The sequence below is a fragment of the Macrotis lagotis genome, chromosome 2, assembly GCF_037893015.1.
Source record: "Macrotis lagotis isolate mMagLag1 chromosome 2, bilby.v1.9.chrom.fasta, whole genome shotgun sequence".
In the NCBI taxonomy this organism is placed as follows: Eukaryota; Metazoa; Chordata; class Mammalia; order Peramelemorphia; family Peramelidae; genus Macrotis; species Macrotis lagotis.
Window position 1 is genome coordinate 7,943,358 of NC_133659.1, and position 22,997 is coordinate 7,966,354.

Here is a 22,997-nt window from a genome sequence, read left to right on the forward strand (position 1 = left end):
ATTCTCCTCATTTTCTTCCTGCTCCTTTCTGGGATATCTGTTTTGGTAGATATGTGTATGTGGTTTTCCTCAGTCTCTTAATTTTCTATTTAAAGCTCTCTTGATTTGATTTACAAATCTCCATAACAAATGCATTTTGATCATTCCTCCTGACTCCAGGGCCAGTGCTCTATCCACTGTGCCACCTAACTGTCTGCCATTCTATTTTAATCTAGTTTTTAGCCCTTGGGAGTCTGTGGGATGAAAGTTTGACACCTCTAGAATAAGATTAGGTACCTGTTTGTCTATCATTTGTCTTCAGAATGCTTATGAAAACTGATTGGTCCTCGTGTATGGTAAGTTTTCAGGACCACCTCATTCACATACTGGATATAGCTTCAGGTTAATAACAGACCTTCATATTGCTCAAATGAGGTACAAATATAATAGCAACAACAAAGCAATCATCTAATTCTTCCAATTTTTCAAAGTACTTTTCATATGTTAATATAATTAAAGTTTGCAAGGTAGAAGCTATTTTTATGCCCCTTTTACAGATGAGAAAAATGAGAGATGAGTCTCCCAGAGTCACATAGCTAGCTGGTTTCTAAGGTGGGATATGAATCCAGGTATTCCTGGTTCCAAATACAGTGATTTAATTACTGTACTTTCTGTATACATCAACCAGGAATGGCCAACCTCCCCTATAAGTCTCCTTTTTCTCTGCTCAAGACTAGATGGGAGATCTGCTGGTGGTATTCATCTGGATCTACTTAGTAATATTCCTTGGGACATTAGATTTCTCTTGAGAAAGAGAAATCTTCCTCCTTCATATGTTTTACACAACCCCAAACCTTCAATATTTCTTCATATTCTTTTTCTGGCGGGGGTGGTCACATTTTTCCACTATTAACCCCCTCAGTCACAAGCAAGAGTCCTTTCTTCATTAGGGGTTTTTCTTTTTTTCCCTTTGATGTCTTTCTTCTTATTTTGAAGAATATTTCGTGTCCCATGATAGTCTGAAATACAGAGAGACATTCCTGTAGCCCTTTCATCTCTTGAAAGGAAGGTTAATCTAAATTCTGTTGACAAATGAACTAATATTTGAAAGTGTCAGACTAAAATCCATGGCTCACATTTCCTGGGCTACAGGAAAATTCTACTTGCCCTCCACACTTTTCTGGAAATGAAATCCCCAGTTTGTGTCATTGTTACTGCTAGCTCTTGTGGGCAGCTCACATGGCTAAATGCTGGATCCTTTCATTGCTGCAGAGGAGTCTCTGCTAAGTGAGGTGTTATCTGGAATGAGCCTTCTTGCCTTTAATGATCACAAGAGTTTGCTTATTCAGCTGTGTTTGAGCTAAAATTAGCAAATTTCCTGGCAAAGTCCAAATAGGTAAACATTACCTCTCTAGATTTCCATTTCCATATATCTAAGATAAAGAATAAGATTAAAAAAATGGTCTCGTTTTCCTTTATGGTCCCTTCCATAAGGGCTGGGCTGCCTTTCCCCCTTCCACTCCCCACCCCCAAACTTCAGGTTTTTCTCCTGGGTCCCTATTCTATACTTGGATTTCCACTGGATCTGCAGACCCTTCTTCTCCTGTGATATATTGAGAAGAGCACTGGATTTAGAGAACCCTAGACCCTTCACTTTCTACCTTGCTCACTTTGGGGTAGATCACTTCCCCTGCTTGGCCCCAGTTTCCTCATTATTAAAATAAGGGAGTTGCATCAGATGACCCCCATGATCCCTTCTGGCTCCCATTCTATGATCCACTAGGACTCACAGAAACTTAAAATTCTTTTATTTATTTATTCGTTTGTTTTTAGGTTTTTGCAAGGCAAATGGCTTTAAGTGGCTTTCCCAAGGTCACACAGCTAGGTCATTATTAAGTGTCTGAGGTCACATTTGAACTCAGGTCCTCCTGACTCCAGGGCCGGTGCTCTATCCACTGCACCACCTAGCTGCCCCCTAAGAGTCTTTCAGAGACCTAGGATGTCTTGTCACATGGCTGCCTCTCATATCACTAACACACAGAGCTAAGAGATTTTGGCATATTCCTTGTTCCCTCTACTATTTTAGTTCCTCGACCATAATTAATCCAAAGTCATCTTTAAAGTTCTTTCCAACCTGATAAGATCCTTGTGGCTGACATCGATGGACCTCAAGACCTTTCACCCTCATACCCTTGGCAGAGTCTTCTTTATCTCAGCCCCTCCCTCCACCATTTCAATACTCTCATTTCCTGGTTCCTCAGTCTTTTCAAGAACCATGACTTCTGTTTCCACTATGCCTCAAGCACATATAGAACAGATTCCACTTTAGACTGTGCCCACCCTCATTCTATCCACCTCAAGGTAGCTCAAATCCCACCTGATGTAAAGATCCAATCCCATCTCCATACCTCTAGTCCATTTCCTCTGAGAGTAGCTTTCATTGACACAGTTTTTTTTCTTATATATAGTATAGTTAGCTGCATGTTTTCTCGCTCAATAGACTGTAAGATCCTTGATGGCAAGGATTGTGTATTTCTCTTTCTTTGTAGCTGTAAGGTATAGCAGAGAGTCTGGCACAACGTTGACTGAATCATACCCACCTTCCATTAAATTTGTGCCAGATTCTAGAACTTCTTGTTATGTTGCTGATTTTTATTCCTCCTTTAGAATTTGTAGCCAGCCAATGCCCTAGAATTTGGGAGACTCTTAGAGTTGGAAAGAACCTCAAAGGTCACCTAGCCCTGATGCAACTACATTATTCCCCTCTGTGGTCTGGCCAGCACATTACTATGTAGCCTCTACTTGAATCTCTCCACTGACAGTTTCCCAGGAAACAGGTTCCACTGTTGGATGACTTCATTTGTGAGGAAACTTTTGTTGAACTAAAATTTCCCACTTATAATTCTCACCTGAATCAGCTTTTTGAAAATTCATTCTTCCCAAGTTGTATCATGAATATTAAATAATACTATATAGTTCATGAAATCACAGATCAAGAGCTCAAAGGGTCCCCAGAGACCATCTAACCCAACTCTCTCCATTTACAGATAAGAAAACTGAGAATAGGAGAGGTTAAACAGTTTATCCCAGGTCACACAGCAGTAAATGGCAGAGTTATAGTTATTTTAGAGACCTAGGATGTCTTGTCACATGGCTGCTCCTCTCATATCACTAACACACAGAGCTAAGAGATTTTGGCATATTCCTTGTTACCCTCTACCGTTTTAGTTCCCAGGTCCATCTGCTTAAAATGAAGTAGTCATTCAACCAGCACCAAAAAGATTTAGATCATTTGAAAAGCACTTTGAAGTCCTGAAAACAGTATTGGCCTAGGTACCAGGAGATCTGATTTCTGGTCAATCAATCAATCAATCATTAAACACCATTTACTAGGTCTAGTGTCCAAACTCCATGAAATACTTATAACTTTCACTAGTCAATTCCTTTCCCTAAATCTTAATTTCCTCATCTCTAAAATGATTGGTTTTTTACTAGATAATCTTAAAGAATTTTCCTTGCCCTAATTTCCACCTTGCTCTCCCAAATGATGATTCCATAACTATCTTTTTAAATGGAACCAGTCATTTCATTAATAATCAGTGAAAAAACTCTACCAGTACAGATTTGCAAATGTTTTGAAACTTATGATCTTACAGTAGGAAACTACTGCTTCAAGGGTCAAGTCTAATCCACCACAAGTTTTAAACCCAAAGCTAAGAATGGTTTTAACATTCTAAAAATAACAAAATCATTATTAGCCTACTGTCCCTACAAAAATAGGAGAAGTAAATAGGATTGTATTCTCTAACCATATCTTTGACTTAAGAGTGGTCTAGGGAACTAAAAGATTAAATGATTTGTCCAAGGTCATCCAGCCAGCATGTGTCAGAATGGAGACTTGAACCTAGGTCTTCCTGACCCCAAGTCCAGCTTTCTACCTACTGTGGCAATAGCCACATTATAATAACATTATAAAATAATGCTATTGTCAAGCATTCTGAATGTATAAAATAATTTTAAATGATTTAAAAGTGCTGACTCATATGACAAATAACAAAGCCAGCTTTTCGAATAGTTATAAAACCTTCCTTTGAGCTCAGATTTAATGTCTGAGAAAGAGAAATACAGAGCCCACTTGCAGAGCTGATAGGGTCCTACAGAGCATTGCCCTATTCCATTATCCTTTGACTGGTAATTACTGTGCATGGCCCATCTGGTGGGGGACAAGTACTTCTGGTTTTAGTGTTGATGATATTAGGATTTTAAAAGGGTTTTGAGCATCTGAAATATTGACACAGATTGCCACTGATGAGTCATCTTGGCTGTGTTGTGATGATAATCAACAACTTTGTTAGCAGCTTCTTCTAAAATAAAAGTCAGCTATGCTCCTCAGTAAACAAGATAAAGTTGGCAAGCATTAAATACAAGAGGAATTGCAAGTTTTCCTCTCTGTTGTAGAGTATGAAATACAAAATATGGTCATGAAAAGGGCCCTAAATATATAGCCTAGAAACCTAACAGCATTATAATAAACACTGCTTTCATTTTTTAAATTAACAAATACTTTTTTTCTTTCTTCCACCCATTGCTCCCAAACAGCAGGATAGAAACCATTACATTTCTCTACCATAATTTGGTCATTCTCCAACTGCCTTAGCTTTCAGTTCTTTGCAAAAAAAAAAAGCTGCCATAAATATTTTTGTATATTTAAGACCCTTTCCTCTTTCTTTGATCTTTCTGGATTATAGATATAATCATGGTATCACTGTGTCAAAGGGTATTCCCTGTTTAGGAACTTTCCACGTTGTTTCCCAAACATCATAACTGCCATTAAAGCTCCAAAACCTCAGCATCTCTGTGATCACAATTCATGGATATTCTCTCTGGTGATGCAGATTGAAATCAAATCATCTGATCATCAAGTGCAATTCTTGTCCTTGTCTCTCACAACAGGTAATCAAACCAATGTTCTAAAGCCCTTCCTTGAATCCTCTAATTTCATTTTTTAAATTTTTTTTAGGTGTTTGCAAGGCAATGGTGTTAAGTGACTTGCCCAAGGCCACACAGCTAGGTAAATAGTAAGGGTCTGAGGTCAGATTTGAACTCAGGTCCTTCTGACTCCAGGGTTAGTGCTCTATCCACTGCACCACCTAGCCACCCCTAAATTTTTTTAAAATGATGTATTTATTTGTTTTTCCAACTACATGCAACAATAATTTTTACCAATCATGTTTTGGCAAGGTTTTGAGTTTTATTTTATTTGAGTTTTATTTATTTGAGTTTTGATTTTTCTCCCTCCCTCCCTTTCCTCCCCACCCCCAACAGAAAGCAATCTGACATAGGCTCCACATTTATAACCATGCTAAACACAGGTCCATATTGATCATGTTTTGAGGAATCTCCTATTTTTTTAATCATGTGATAGATAATGAATTCCTTTACACTGTTAATTCCATGAAGTTTTTCATTTGCAATGACTGTAGTCCATCTATTTTCACCATGTACCTCTGATGCACCAACGTGGCACAGTGAAAAGAAAATTGGCTCAGAAGTTCAAGGACTGGGGTTCAAATCCATTATCTGATCCTAATTTGGCTTCCCCTCACTTCTCTAATCTTAGTTTTCTCTTCTGTAGAGGAAAAGAGTTGATCAGGTGACTTCTGAACTCCCTTCCAGCTTTTATTCTATGATTTTCAATATTTATTCTTTGGAACTATGGTGTTCCTCAACTTGTAAGTATATGATATCTCTGGAAGAATACAAGTGTTGAAAATAATATAGGTCTTTGTTTCAAGGAGAACCTTGGGATCACTAAAAGAACTCAAACTCTTCTCATTTGTTCAATTCTGAATCAGTTCATAGTTTAATTTAAAGGTCTCTCCAAAGATAAGTATGGATGGAGAAACTCTATAGATTATCCAAAAAATGCATATGATAGTCCAGACAATAGGCATTTTTTATTCTCTTGGTTTTTCCTGAATGGATCATCAGTCAGTTTGCATTTATTTATTAGTCACATTAAATCCTTTTGAGTGATGATGAATTTCATTTAAGAGTTTCTGCAAGGTTCCTAGACTTGATTCAGTCACAGTGAGGTCACCCACAATATTACTATGATGATTTGCTTACATTTACTTATCTAACTCTTTGAGGTTCACAAAGCTCTAAGTACATTATTTTGGTTGAACCTCACAACAGCTCTGCAAGAGAAGTAATGCAAATCCTATCCTTCTCTAGACAAATTGTTTTTTCCTCAAAAAGCCTATGCACTTATATAGAGTCTTAAACCTGGTGTCTAGTGCAGCACCGGACACTTACTAAATGTGTGACTCTTGGGCACATCACTTACTTCTATTTGCCTCAGTTTCTTCATCTGTCAAATGAAGGTAATAATAGCCCCTACTTCCTGGGGTTATTATAAAAATCAAATAAAAGAAGAACAGGTAAAATGATTTGTCAACCTTAAAATGCTGTGAATATTATCCATTATACTTGTTATTTCTTCTTTCATCCCATTTCTAGGCTATCAATCATTCCAATGAACAAATAAAAGAAGATGAGATTCAGGAAAAAGACAGTTTCATGAATAGATTATTTATAACACAACATTGAGAGTATTCTCAATATTCTACTCTGTGTCTGTTCCTAATTCATATCAGTTGATGAAAAGGACCTCAGGGCTACTGAGAAGTTTATGGTTCTGTCCAGAATGGTAACTCATAGATTATTGAACATCACATTTCATATTAAAGACCAATTTTCTCTCTAGGATGCCTGACAATTTTGTCTCTCCAGCAGAAGGGTCAGTGAAAGTTAAAATTCATGATTTTGTCAAAGCCATCAAGTCAAAGCTTTCAGTGTCTGGAAGCCTCTTATGGACAATAACATTACCAGAATGGAAGTGTTAAGGTCAACTCTTATTTCAACCTTTATTTGTCAGACATTTATGAAACACTTATTGTGTAGAAAGCCCAGTGCTGAGTACTAAAGGAGAAAGAAAGATAAAGAAGATAGAGTTCTTCCCTCTCTTAGATAAAAACTGTTGGGAAAATTGGAAGTTAGCATGGAAAAAACTTGTATTAGACCAGCACCTCACACCCTCTACCAAGACAAGATCAAAATGGATACGGGATTTAGACATTAAAAAACAAAATTATAAGCAAACTAGGAGAACAAGGAATAGTTTAGCTGTCAGATCTATGGAAAGGGAAAGAGTTTATGACCAAGGAAGAGATGGAGAACATCGCTAAAAACAAACTAGATAATGTTGATTACATTAAATTAAAAAGCTTTTGCAGAGACAAAACCATTGTAACCAAGATCAAAAGAAATGTAATATATTGGGAAACAATTTTTATGACTAGTGTTTCTGACAAAGGACTCATCTCTAAAATATACAGAGAACTGAGTCAAGTTTTTAAAGGATATGCAAAGGCAATTTACAGATGAGGAAATCAAAGCAATCCATAATCATATGAAAAACTGCTCTAAATCACTAATTATTAGAGAAATGCAAATTAAACCATCCCTGAGGTACTACCTCACACCTCTCAGACTGGCCAATATTACCAGAAAGGACAATGATCCACATTGGAAGGTATGAGGGAAATTTGGGACACTAATGAATTGTTGGTGGAGCTGTGAACTCATCCAGCCTTTCTAGAGAGCAATTTGGAATTATGTCCAAAGGGCAATAAAAATGTACAAACCCTTTGATCCAGCAATACCACTACTGGGTCTATACCCTGAAGAGATGATGAAAAAGGGTAAAAACATCACTTGTACAAAATTATTCATAGCAGCCCTGTTTGTGGTGGAAATGAATTGGAAACTGAGGAAATGTCCATCAACTGAGTAATGGCTTAACAAATTGTGGTTTATGTATGTGATGGAACACTAATGTTCTACTAGAAACCAGGAGGGATGGAAATTCAGGGAAGCCTGGAATGATTTGCATGAACTGATGCTTAGCAAGATGAACAGAACTAGAGGAACACTGGATACCCTAACAGCAACATGGGAGTGATGATCAACCTTAATGGAATTGCTCATACCAACAGGGCAACAATCAGGCACAATCCTGGGATATCTGTGATGGAGAATGCCATCTTTATCCAGAGAAAGAATTGTGGAGTTTGAACAAAGACCAAAGACTATTGCCTTTAATTTAAATGTAACCTTCTTATGCAATTCTGCTATATCTCATACTATATGTTTCTTCCCTTAGGATGTTATTTCTCTCTCATCACATTCAACTTAGATCAATGCATATTAAGACTAACAAACTGCTTTCTATGGGGGTGGGGGGGAGGGAAGCAAGATTAGGGGAAAATTGTAAAACTCAAAATAAATAAAACCTTTCTAAAATTAAAAAAAGAAGTGGCCTGCAATAGACCCATCTTCTCTCCACTATCTACCCTCCACAACAGCTGCCTAAAAGATATTTCATAAACATAGATATGACTATATCATTGACTTTTCCTTCTCCAAAATCTTCAATGATTCCTATCACTTCCAGAATAAAAGACCAAATTCTTGACCTGACATTTAAAGCCCTCCATAATCTGCATCACATTTATTTCCCAACACATCCCCTTCATATAGTCTCCATTTTAGAGTTAAATTTGTCTTTCAGCATTGCTTGTGGAAGCAAGAAATATTTCCTGTCCCACCTCTAAATTTTTTTGCACAAGGGTTTTCCCATACATCCCATCTTTACCTCTACTTCCTTCAAAGCAAAGTTGGGCACTAATTTTTTTTATCTATCATAGGTCTTTCTTGCCTTTTCTCTCTCTCCTTTCCCCTTACCGGCACTCTGCCTCTCCCTTTTCCAAATCACTTTGTATATACTTTGCATTTTAAAAGTGAAACACAGTGGAGCCAAAATGATAGAGAAAAGCCAGGACTCTCTCCCCAGTTTCCTTCAGAAACAACATTAAATCAAACCTCTAAACAGATTCTATGCCACTGAAACCACAAAAAGACAGGGCAGAATAATTTTCCTGTTTAAGATGTCTTGGAAGATATCTTTAGAAAAAGTCCGTCTACTTTGGGTGGAGGGGGTATGGAACCTAGTGCAGCTAGGATGTGGTAAAGTCAGCAGGAGGCTCTTAGCCACAGCCAAGATTAGGATTGTCCTAGGAGAAAAGGAAAGGGGGGAGGAACAATAGGTTCAATTACATCACATGAAGAGATGCAAAGGACTTATTATAGTAGAGGGAAAGAAGGGAGGGGGTGGACATTGCTTGGATCTTACTCTCATTGAATTTGACTCAGGAGGGAATAACACATACTCAGTTGGGTTTAAAATTTTATTTTACCTGACAGGGAAGAAAGAGAGGGAAGGGGGATTGATGGAAGGAGGGTAGAAATAGGAGGGGAAAGGGGAAAGAAAAAGGAAGGGAGGGCAGATTGGAGGAGGTGGTGGTCAGAAGCAGAGCAGTGGTGAGGATGGCTAGGATGGGAAAAGTTTAGATGGGGAAAATAGGATGGAGGAAAATACAGAGTTAATAATCATAACTGTGAATGTGAATATTATTAAAATGGAAGCAGATGAGGGGAAAGGAGGGATTTAGAGATCCTGAGAGGTAGAGCAAGGGAGGTAGGGTAGCCACATGACTGGGGCTCTACCTATCCACCCACCCCCACCCCCAGTAGTGGGGAGAAGAAAGGAGAAGCAGGGAGTGAGGGGAAGAGAATGGGGAGTAGGAAGAGAGGAAGATGGAGGGTTGCGGGGGGAATCCTCTGTGGTGATCTTGAGATTTAAACAATCTTGTGAGTGTCCAGGGGTCTGGAGGAAATGACCTTAAACCCACCAGTTATTTTGATTACTCAATAATCAAAGTGCTGGACCTGAGAGAGGGAAGCTCTGAATTCAAATCCAACCACAGATGCTTAATAGCTGGGTGACCCTGGGTGAGTCTCTTCACCCCTCTATCTCTACTTTCTCATCTTTAAAATGGGAACAATAATAATAGCTCCTGGACCTGGAATGTACTCTCTAGTCCCATCTCACTGAGCTCCTCTCTTTAAGGAGCAGCCTCACTAAATTTGTGGAGGTAATGAATATGATCTTTATTTAATTTTCAATTAATATTTACTACATAAATTTTCAGCCATGTCAACTCTTGAAGACCATTTCCTAAGCTGTATTGAATTTGCAATTCGTGTTGCTAAAGGGGTACTACATCGACAGAATCTTGAATTGAATATCCAGAATGTTGAAGCAAGAAGAGTTGGCAGAGGTGCTATTGGAAGTCTGGAATTTGATAAAGACTATTTCTCTTTTGATGAAGCAATTAAAGGTAAAAATAATGATGATACCATAGTTTATGACAAAGAAAATGAAAGTGCAGCAGAATCAAGTGTTGGAACTAATGCAGGGTGGGAAGATGCCATGACTAAAATGAAACAAAAAACTTCATCAAAAACAAAGAGCTGGAGAAGGGAAAAAAAGCAAGAAAAACAAGAGAGCCTGGAGAAAAGAAATTATTTGATAAGAAACGGGAGTGGGGAATGATGTGCAGAGTGAAGCCAGATGTTGACAAAGGCAAAGAAGTAGGGAGAAATCTTGAGAGAATTGCTCTGAGGGATGTTATTCAGGGCTATTTAGAAGCACCAGAAGAATGTTGATGAAAAAAATGAAAGAAGGTGGAGGTTCTGTGAAAAAATGTGCCAAGTGGATGCTGACTAGCACCAACAGAGATTTCATTAGTTTTCTCAGAAGAATGGATGAAAGCAAAGACAGCAGGAGTTCAGAGGCCAGAATCCACAAGACCAACAGGCTAAAGCAAAATCAAAACCGACCTCAAGCTGTAACATATTGTGTGATGACTTTGTGATGGGAGTAACAATGAATGACTGGGATAAGGAAAAGCATGGGCCAGACAGCACAGAATAATAATCCAGAAGTAACTGACAGAGGACATCATAGAGAAATTGGAATCCTTTATGAATTTATTTTTCTGGGTTAAAGTGTTTATCATCTAAATGAATTTTTCAATATGAAAGTGATGATGTAAATGCTTTTTAAAGAGAAAAAAAACAGACTGCCTTTATTTTCCCCCAACTTCAAAACTGTCTTTTCACTTTACTTAATTTTTTCTTAGTCTATATCAAAATCCAAAACTATCTTCCAAAACAATTACGATTTTTAGCATTTCCCAGAAACATTTTATGTATTCAAAACAAAACAGTGCCTCTTGGTATATTTGCCAAGTTCATTACAATTTTAATATTAGTAATGAGTTTTGCTCTATTCTTGCATTTCCAAGCTAGTGATATACCTAGAAATGTTATTACCAACTGGTAATGAATATGATCTTTATTTAATTTTCAATTAATATTTACTACATAAATTCTATGATTCTAAAAAATGAGAACAGATAAATTAAAAGTTAAAAGTTAAAATCCTGCAATATGTTGTTTATAAGAAACATATCTGAAGCTGAGAGATACAGAGCAAAACTAGAGAAAACATATTATGTTTTAGCATTAGTAATAAAAAAAAGCCGGGGTAGAAATTCTGATCTCAGACGAAGCAAAAGCAAAAGATGGAACTAATGTAAAAGGATAAAACAGGAAGCTAAAAGCTACCATAGACAATATTCATACTAAAAATTTATGCACCTGGTGGTATAGCATCAAATTCTTAGAGGAGAAATTAAAGGAGTTACAAGAAGACATGGAGGCAAAACTATACTAGTAGGGGATTTCAACCTTCCTCTCTCAGAATTAGGTAACATGTAACCACAAAATAAACAAAGAAGAAGTTAAGGAAATGAATAGAATTTTAGAAAAGTTAGACATGATAGACCTCTTGTAATAACTGAAAGGGGATATAAAGGAATTTATCTTTATTTCCAATGGGGCACTTATAAACTCACTATGTATTAGGTCATAAAATCCTCACAAGTAAATGTAGAAATGTAGAAAATACTAAATGAATCTTTTTTCAGATCATGATGCCAAAAAAACTACATGTAATAAAGGGTCATGGAAAGAAAGACTAAAAATTAAAAACTAAATGATATAATCATAAAGAATGAGTTGGTCAGACATCAAGTCATAGTCACAATCAAAATTTCATCCCAGAAAATGACAATAATGGTACAACATACCAAAACTTGTGGGATTCAGTCAAAGCCATTCTTAGGGAAAATTTTATGTTTCTAAACACTTAAATGAATATAATAAAGAGGAGATTAGTGAATTGGGCATGTATCTAAAAAATCTAGGGAAAAAACAAATTAAATATTCCTTATTAATGCCAAATTAGAAATGTTGAAAATCAAAGGAGAGATTAACCAAATTGAAAGTAAGACTACTGAAATAATAAATAAAATGATGAATTGGTATTATGAAAAACCCCAAAAAACCCCAAAACAGATAAATTTTTGAATTATTTGAATAAAAAAGGAAGAAGAAAACAAAATTGCCAGTATCAAAAGTGAAAAGGGTGAATCAACAGCCAATGAAGAGGAAATTAAATCCAAAATTTGGAACTGTGTTGCCCTACGGTATTCCAATAAATCTGGCGATCTAAGTGAAATGGATGAATATTTTCAAAAATATAAATTGCCCAGATTAACAGAGAAAGAAATAAAATATTTAAATAACCCCATTTTAGAAAAATAAATTTAACAAATCAATAATGAACTCCCTAAGACAAAATATCAAGTCTTAGCTGGATTTATCAAAATATCAAGCCTTAGACATTCCTAGCTGTGTGACCCTGGACAAGTCAGTCGATCTTTGTTCTATATACTAGACACTGCACTAGGGACTAATCAATCTTTGTTCTAAATTCTAGACTCTGCACTAGGGACTGGCACACAAAGACAAAAGCCAGAAGCCTGAAGAAGAATCAAAGGAAGACAAAGTTCATTTTATGGAGGAAGAGGAAAGAAGAGTCATTTGTATTCACTGAGGTGTTATTAAAACCTTCCATAAAATAGGAGTTAATGCAACTTCATTCTACCAAGCATTTAAAGAACAATTAATTTCAATTCTATATAAACTATTTGGAAATATAGATGAAGGAGTTCAACTCAAATTCTTTTTGTAACACAAATATACTGCTTATACTTAATTTAGGAAGAGTTCAAACAGAGAAGGTCATCAATCAATTTCCCTAATGAATATTGATGCAAAAATTTCAAATAAAATATTAGCAAAAGGCAATTTATCTCCAGGGTAAAATACTATGACCAGGTGGAAATTATACCAGGAATGCAGGAGTGGTACAATATTAGGAAGACAATCAACATAATTAACCATGTCAATTTATTCTACCTAGCTGCCCCACTGAATAACTTTTGATAAGTTACATCACCCATTCACCCATTCCTATTATAGACATTAGAGAGCATAGGAATAAATGAAATTTTTCTTAAAATGATAAACATTATCTATCTAAAATCATCATCAAGAATTATATGTAATATGGATAAGCTAGAAGCATTACCCAGTAAGATCAGTGGTAAATCAAGGATGCCCATTATGACCACTATTATCCAATATTAGAAGTGTTAACATTAGCAATAAAAAAAGGAAAAATAAATTGAAAAAATTAGAAGAAGCAATGAGGAAACAATACTCACACTCTTACAGATGAGATGATGTATACTTAGAGGATCTTAGAAAATCAACCAAAAACTAGACTCCGGCTTCTGGGATAAGAAATCACTATTTGACAAAAACTGCTGGGAAAACTGAAAAATAGTATGGTCAAAAATAACCATAGTCCAACATCTCAAAGCCTATACCAAAATAAAGTAAAACTAAGTACATGATTTAGACATAAAGGGTGATATTATAAACCAATCAAGAGAACAAGCAATAGTTTGCCTGTCAGTTCTACAAAGAGAAGAAATTATAACCAAACAAGAGAACATTATGAAATGGAAATTGGATAATCTTGATTTTACATCAAAAAGACTTTGCCCAAATGAAACTAATTCAATCAAGATTAGAAGGAATGCATAACAATGGGAAACATTTTTTCTAGTCAGTGTTTCTGAAAAAGGCCTCATTTCTAAAATATATGGAGAACTGAGTCAAATTTATGAGAATACAAATTATTCCCCAATTGATAAATGAGCAAAGGATATGAACAGTTTTCAGATAACAAAAAAAATTAAAGGTATCTATGGTCATGTGAAAAAATGCTCTAAATCACTATTGATTAGAGAAATTCAAATTAAAGCAACTCTGAAGGTACCACCTCACACCTCTCAAATTGGCCAATACAGCAGAAAATAAATAAGATAAATATTGGAGGGCATGTGGGAAATCTGGTACAATCATGCATTCTTCATGGAGTTGTGAACTGATCCAACCATTCTGGAGAACAGTTTGGAGCTATGCCCAAGCAATAACACTGCTAAGTCTTACCTCAAAGAGATCATTAAAAAGTGGAAAAGGACCCACATATATAAAACTACTGATAATAGCTCTTTTTTCTTGGTGGCAAAGACTGGAAATTGAAGGGATGTTCATCAATTGGGGAATGGTTGGACATGTTATGGCATATAAATGTGATGGAATGATGGTACCCATATCAATGAAATTGAAGGTTTAAAAAGAAAACCTCACTGTAGTGCATATTTTTATACAATATGTTACATCTCTTCAATGGAGTAGAAACTACCGGAGCACAGGTACAAATTTTCCTTTACTAACCAATACTAACCACGATGGGGCCTGTCACTTGACAAAGCTTATGGGATTCAATTAGAATACATTGAGCAGCTAAAGCACATAAGTAGCTATTTTAGAAAATAGAATGTGATCCATACAAAAGAGAGAGTAAAACCAGGTGACATTTGAATCAGAAGAAAGAAAGATCACTTCGGTCTGATGAATATGCAGAGGATGTCATTTGAACCATACCTTGAGTTATGGGTAATATTTCAACAGGCAGAAATGGTGGGTATCTGGAAGGGCATTGTAGACAAGTCTGTCTCTCCACTGCAAAGAATTGTAATTCTAAGATGCATAATATAATGATAAAAAAGCTATAATATATTGTGTTGTTGTTTTTGTTCAGTTCTATCTGCCTCTTCATGACTCCTTTGAGGGTTTTCTTGGCAAAGATTATAGAGTGATTTGTCATTTCCTTCTCAGTTCATTTCACAGATGAGGAACTGAGGCAAACAGGATAAAGTGACTTGCCCAGGGTCACATAGCTAGTATGAGGTGGAATTCAAACTCAGATTTTTCTGAATCCAAGTCTGGCACACTATCCACCGTGCCACTTGGCTGCCCTATAACATGGTATAACATAAAATGCTATATAGGGCTTCTGGGTGGCACAGTGGAAAGAATGCTAACTCTGAAGTCAAGAAGACTTCCTCTTCTGTGTCAAAATCTAGCCTCAGTTACTTGTGACCGTGGACAAGTCACTTAATCCTATTTGCCTCAGTTCCCTCATCTTTAAATTGAATTGGAGAAGGAAACAGCAAATCAATATCGTTGTCAAGAAAACCCCAAATGGGCTCATGAAGAGTTGGACACAACTGAAATGCCTGAATAACAAGAAAAAAAATGATATATGAATAAATCAATAAAATATTTAAATGTTGATTATAAACAAAGTATTGCATTATATATAATTATTAACAGATAACGGAACTATTTAATTGTTTGTTTCTTACCCTTAGTGACCATCTAAAGAAGCCAAATTTGGCTGCTAGGTTCCCATTAGGTTGCTTCTTTCTTGTCTTGTCTTTTCTTTTTAAACATTTCCCAGGGATCACTTTCTAAAATTTTTCTTCTTCCTATTTCTTTGCAATAATAATAATAAAGTTCAGCTGTTTGCTATGCCAGACAAGGTTGGCTGCACGGAGTGATCCATTGTGTGGAATTATGATTTCAGTGTCTAATTTATTACAATTTTATATCACTGTTGACACGTTGGCTCTCAGAAGCAGACTAAAGCTTTGACCTTTATAGACAGATGAGGTCTGTTGAAAGAAAATGACCTTATAAAAAAGTAATCCTACAAAATTAGGCAGAATTATACAAAGAAGTTTGGTAAGAGAGACATTAGGGATATGTGTGCAAATATATAAAAAAACAGTTCTACCCACTAATTATTTTTTGTTTTGGAAAGTAGTTGTTTGCATAAAAATATTACCAATATTCACATTAAATGGGTTTATTATTCTTTTGTCAAATTAATGTCCTAAAACTTTAGCAGTTTTAATTTCTAATCATGTAAATATGAGAGGATATAATCCACATTAAAAAAACCCTTTGTGATCCTTAATTTTTAAGAGTTCAGGAGCAGCTAGGTGGCACAGTGAATAGAGCACTGGCCATGGAGTCAGGAGGGCCTGAGTTCAAATCTGACCTCAGACACTTAATAATTACCTAGCTGTGTGGTCTTGGGCAAGTCACTTAACCCCATTGCTTTGCAAAAAAACCTTATAAAAAAGAGTTTAAAGGGATGCTGAGATCAAAAATATTGGGACCTGGTGCTCTAATCCAATGAAATCATGGACCTGAACATCAACCCTCCCTCCCGCCACTCCCCACACCCAAGCACCTATAAAGCAAGTAAGAAATGCTTGCTGAATTGAATTATTACTTGTACTGGTAAACAGAGGCTTCAAACTCATATCACTATACCTTGTCAGAAAAGTAATTTTTATTTGATACGAATAGTTGACATTTTTGAGTTTTTAGGCTCAAAGATTTAGTATTAGAAGGGCAGCTAACGGGGCGGCTAGGTGGTGCAGTGGATAGAGCACGTGCCCTGGGGTCAGGAATATCTGGGTTCAAATCCTACCTCAGACAATTAATAATTACCTAGCTATGTGGCCTTGGGCAAGCCACTTAACCCCATTGCCTTGCAAAAACTAAAAAAAAAATAAAATTTAGAAAACTTTTTTAAAAAGGGCATCTCAGTTGCTCAGTGGTTAGGAGGCCTGGAAGCAGGAAGACCTGGGTTTAAATCTGGCCTCAGACATTCCTAGCTGTGTGACCCCGGACGAGTCAGTCTATCTTTGTTCTATATACTGGACTCTGCACTAGGGACTGGCACACAAAGAGAAAAGCCAGAAGCCTGAAGAAGAATCAAAGGAAAACAAAGTTCATTTTATGGAGGAAGAGGAAAGATGAGTCATTTGTATTCACTGAGGTGTTGTTAAAATCTTCCATAAAATAGGAGTTAATGCACCTTCAAAAATGACACCGCTGAGGTCTCAGATCTCATAATAACTTGAACATTAGAGCAAATTACCAGATAGAAAGCTTGGTCAAATTGCCGACGGGTCAAGGTCAAATACCTTGAGTTGAGGGTGTGTGGTTGCTTGGCTCCTTGGCACCTTGGCTTCTTGACGCCTTGACTCCTTGGCACCTTGACAGAGGATGCCAATAGTGGAAACTCGTGGGAAGAAAGCAATTGCTGTTTCATTTAAACTGCAAGGGTTACAGCTTTCCTCGAAACTGTGTCCAAATTTTCTGACATTTCCAGCCAACTCTTCCCATGTTAAACTTAAAACAATTGCATTACCTTGCCAATGTCCAGAACTTGACATCAGTTTTCAATTCCTCAAATGAGAAATAAGGGTTACAAGAGCCTTGGATTCTATTTCAGATTAAATCTTTTTTTTCAAAAAGTCTCATTTCAGGGACTCATGGGATTATAGCTAAAATTTTCCAACATATAGAGTTCAACCCATTTATTTTATAAGCAGAAGTCAAGACAAATTAAATGATTTTCCCCAGGTAACACCGACCTGGAATCAGATGGGTCAGAGATGAGATTTGAACCTAAGTCATCTCACTTCAAAGTCAGTATTATCCCCTTATCTTAAAAACATAGCTCCCATTTCAATAAGACTGTTTAACATTGACAGTTTTTTTTTCTTTACAGCAACTTTGTGAGTTAGGTTGTTCAAATAGGAATGTTACTGATCCCATTTAACAGAAGATGAATCTGATCTCAGAGAAGACCAATGCTTTGCTCATGGCTGATAACTGAAAGAGCCAGCTTTTGAACTTAGGGCCATTCTACAAACTCAAGTGGATCCCTATTACCAGTGGGGTAAAATATCAAGATGGTTGGCATTTAAAGTCCTTCACCGATGAGACCCAAACAATCTCTCCAGTCTTGTTATAGAGCACTCTTGCGATTCCTTAGCTAAACTGGCCTTCTTATTGTTCTTGGCACAAAACATTCCATCTCCCATCAACATGTCTTTGCCCAGGCTGTGCCCTAAGCCTGTAATGGACCCCCCTCTTTATCTTTCCCTCTTAGAACCCATAATTTCCCTATAGGACCATCAATGATCTTTTATGATTTTGACTAGTAGCCCCCCTCGTCCCACCCCTCTGTTTGGCATTTGTTTTACATACTCTCTCTGTTGTTCTTGTAAGCTTCCTGAGGACATTTTTGACCCTGTATCTCCAACACCTCGCACAACTCCTGAGACACGATAGGTGAATGATGAAGTAACACCAACTGTACTTCAGTGGAAACTGCCAGTGGAAACAATACTTTTTTGGTAATTTTGTTATCATTTACTATAATTTCATCTGTGGTATTGCACTTTAAAAGCCAATAATTACAGGCAGATAGAATATTATTTTCGAATAAAAATATTCATCTTACTCTTTTATATGTAAAATGAATTGTATCCCTTGACACAACTTGGTCCTTTGAAGTTTTCTTTAGTTTGGGTCTTTCTAGAGCCTTAATGTTTATTGACTGACTGAATTCCATCTACAACTTTCTTGGTTGAAAAACTTCCTACATTCCTCTCAAAACAAAAGACCATCTTGTAGAAATACAGAATTTCTAAGCTGGAAGGGACCACCATGGCCATCCAGAGCAGCCCATTCCTGAAGACCACCACCTTCTTGCACATATCCAACATGTGGTTGCCTACACTTGGCTTAGAGATCTCCACTGCAAGAACCCCCTTTCACCCTTCTTCAGCATAACTCCAACTAATAGGAAGTTGGGAGGTTTTTTTTTTCCACCTGACATGGAGCATCAATTTTATTCTTGGTAATTTCTCCCCTAGATAAAAACCCTACTCCAGGGCTCTTGTTCTTGAGAAAATACAGCATTTCATTATTCATTCATGAGTTGGCAATGGTGCCATACATCTAACTGCCTCCTTTGTGGAGTTTGAGGCTTAAGAGTCAGTGATTTGTTAGCAATTAGAGATTTGAAAGTCTCGCCTCTAAGTAAATCGAGCAAATGTAGAAATGTCTGAAGGGTCTGCCATTTTCACACTCAAGTGCTCCAGCTATTTCTTATGAGGCTACTTCAGGCAAAGGGACCCTGCTGGCTTCAGAGCTACCGTCACTATCTGTCTCTCACATTGCCATTCTACGTAGAGCTCATGAGGGGAGCACTTTTCAGCTTCAAAAGCTTTATGAGTTTTAATTACACTCATGAAAAGTCCTCATCTTCTGAGCAAAGAAAGGCAATAAATTCTCCAAGGTCATTGAAAGGAGCCACAGCCTAGATATTGTCATAACCTCCAGGGTAAACCACAGTCTGAAAAGTTTGAATGCTAGCAATAATCAATAGGAGTTGGTTGGGGGAAGGTCTGGTGTCTGAAAGGGCCTGCTCCTGAGAAAAATACATTGGAGTAGAGGAGGGAAAAAGTCAGCATCTAAGGTAGGATGCCTCTGGTTCATGACTGAGGGGATGGGAAGAGTAAATAGAGATAGGATTCCAGGTCGAGGGGTGGAAGGGAGCTCAAGAGTTATCTAGACCTGTGAGGATACTATGGCCAGGCACATCATTCAATTCAGTTCAGTCCAATCTAATGTAATTTCATTTGACCATATTTATTTAATTTCTGGTACCATGCACATGGAGAATTAAAAAAAAGTGAAACGGCCCAGGCCTGCCCTGAAAGACTTCAATTCTTTGGGGGAAGGTTGTTTCATATATATGTGTGATATACATATACATATATATATATATATATATATATATATATATATATTACATATGCATGCAAATAAGACAAAATAGATTCAATATTAATGCTATTAGTGGGAGGGAACACTATCAATTGAAGGAACTGGGAAAGGTCTATTTTAGGAGAAAACCAAGCTTTCATGGGAACCTGTAAGCAGGAGATCTACTTGAACCTGCTGGATTACAGAGACCTTTTCCGTTTAATTCCACATTTACAGAGATTTGGATTAGTCAATTTGGAAGTGGCCTCTCTAAATCTGAATCAACTCTTCTCAGGAGCTGAAATAACCCCCCCACCCTCTATTCAGTTTGTGAATTTTTTTTTGCTATATCTTTGTAGTAAATTTTCTTTGCAGAATTAATTGATGTTAATTGACTAAATCATTAGTGATTGACATTAGGGACAATATACCAGAATGGGGCCCTGGCATTGACAGGAGAGAATCATCTCCCACACAAAGGTTACACCTAGAACCTTGTGGGGGGGGAACAGTATGAGAAGTAATGAGCAGAAGTTTTTGGTGTTCTTTCCACCCCCATATAATGTCTTATTTTCTTTATGTATACTTTGTCCATCTATTTAAACTATATTGCACATTATAATATATCATACTTTATTATAATATTATATATCACACACATACCCATGCATATACCACAGAATGTGAACTATTGTCTCATATTTGGCTTTGTATCTTCTCCAGCATCTCCCAAAGAGCCCTGCAAACATCAGGAGCTTAATGGATAACTTGTGAATGGAATTGAAGCTGTAAAGAGGCAGAGTTCTGTCTGACAAAAGAGAAAACTTCCCTGCAATGAGCAGCTGTTTGAACTTGGTCTCCATGTGATAAGCATTTTCTCCAGAGCCCTGGCTTGTGCCATTTCTTATCTTTGAATGGGAGGTGGCCTGAAACTGCTCATTCATGACCTTGAGCGTGACTTTGAATCCTTGCCATTTCAGCTATTTTCTGAGAAGCCTGTGAAGAGCTGTTTGTTGGACTAAAGGATTAAGCCCCTTCCAGCCTTTGCTATCTCAGTTTGACAAACCAGACCCACTTAGGATTAAAGCAGGAAGGAGCCTCCTATTATTCCTTCATTTTACAGATGAGTAAGCTGAGGCCTAGAGAGGTTAAATAGTTTGCTGAAGACGTCAAAGCTAAGAAGGAAACTATCTTCCTAAGGTTGTGAGTTGGATACTCATTTACTGCATTACATTGAGTCTTTTTCATGTACAACTGAAATGTTTAGCCATATAACCATCCAGATTCACCTCTCTTTCTCTGCCTCCATCTCTGTCCTTGTCTATCAGTCTGTCTTCCATCCCTACCTCCTTCCTTTCTTCTCTATCTTCAACTCTCTCTCTCTCTCCCCTTCCCTCTTATATTTTGTCTTATATGAGCAAACACATACACACACAAACATATATGTTTGTGTGTGTATGTATATACCTCCTTCCCAAATAGAATTGAAAGTCCTTCAGGGCTGGCAGGGGTTGTTTCATTTCAATAAAAAACACAGCTCCATATGCTCGGTGCCTAGGAACCAAGTAAATGGTGCTTGAATTGAGTTAGATTGGACTGAACTGAATTGAACTATGCACCTGGCAACAGGACACTAACAGAGTCAACGCTGTCCATTTAATAGCAGCCAGGGGCAGCTAGATGAATAGAGCACCAGACCAGGAGTCAGGAAGACTTCTCTTTCTGAGTTTCAAATCCAGCCTCCAATCCTAGCTGAGTGACTCTGGATAAATTCTTTAACTGTGTTTGCCTCAGTTTCCTTCTCTGTAACATGAGCTGGAAAAGAAAGTGGCAGACCACTTCAGTTAAGAAAAGCTCAAATAGGGTCATTAAAAGTCAGGCAAGACTGAAAAGACTCAACAATACATAGTGGATAATCTATTTCCTTCCTCCCCCTCTCAGAGAGTTTACCTGGACTTTGGGGGCTCAAGGATAATTATAACAGAATCTTGAGTTAGGAAGCCCCCAAAATCCATCCAATACAATACTTCCCTGCAAAACAAAGGATCTCTTTTATGAGATCCCAGGCTGGGATTACTGGGTTTTGGACTGAAGCCTTGCAATGAGAAGATGTCCCTGACTTCCAGAGACAGCTTCATCCACTTGGGGAGAGCCCTAATTGTGACCAAGGTTTTCCTGCCTTTGCCACAATTGCCATTCGTTCCTCTAATCTTATTCTCTGGGTCTAAGAAGAAAGAGGAGTACAATCCAATCCCTTTCAGACAGGTCAGCCCCTTTGATCCTTGAAGTCAGATGGGCAGGAGCTTTGGCAAGGAGGGATTGTTTGAGATTGAGACTGAGACTGATTTGAGGAAAAGGAGTATTCTACCTCCAGAGCCAGCCCAGAACCAGTGAGAGAGATGGGGCTCTTGCTTTGGGAATAGGGTCACTGGATCCGAGTCTGGGTCAGGGACTGAGGTGAGTGAACACTGGAAAGGTAGGAGGTCTGAATGCTAAACAAAGGATTTCACATCGAATTCTTAAGATGTTATTATCACTGCTCCTGTTGCTGTGGCAACTTTGGCTGCTTTGATCTTTTATTTTTGAAAAGGAAATGGTCTTAAGACTGTAGGAAGGTACTGGAGTTTATTGAGTAGGACAGTGATGGGGCCAGGTCTCCACTGTGAGAAAATCATTTGAGTGGCTGATTGGACAATGGACTGGAGTGGGGAGAGACTAGGGCAGTCAGCCCCTGTTGCAATAATGCAAGTGGGAGGTGAGACAGGCCTATAGCAGGCTAGGGGCAGTGTCAGAGGAGAGAAGGAAGACTATTCCACTATTCCTCTGCAAAGGTGAAACCACAGACCTTGGATTCTTGAATATGAGCAGTGAGAAATAGAGAGAAATCCAAGTTGACTCCTAGATTGTGAATCTAGGAGGAGGAGAATGCCCTCTACAGTAATAGGGGAGATGTGTGTGTCTGAGGGGAGGGAGAGCTTTAGGGAGAAATAGAATCAATTCCATTTTGGACATATTGAGGCTGAGATTCTGAAAAACATTTGAAGATGGAAGATTGAAGACCAGAAGAGAATCTGAGACAGGGTAGGTAA

General features: G+C 37.5%; 1 pseudogene; it reads left to right on the forward strand.

Annotated features, from left to right (window-relative positions):
- Positions 1-10,096: 10,096 nt before the first annotated feature.
- On the forward strand, positions 10,097-10,879 carry LOC141511143 (RRP15-like protein pseudogene; annotated as a pseudogene).
- The last annotated feature ends 12,118 nt before the right edge of the window (positions 10,880-22,997 follow it).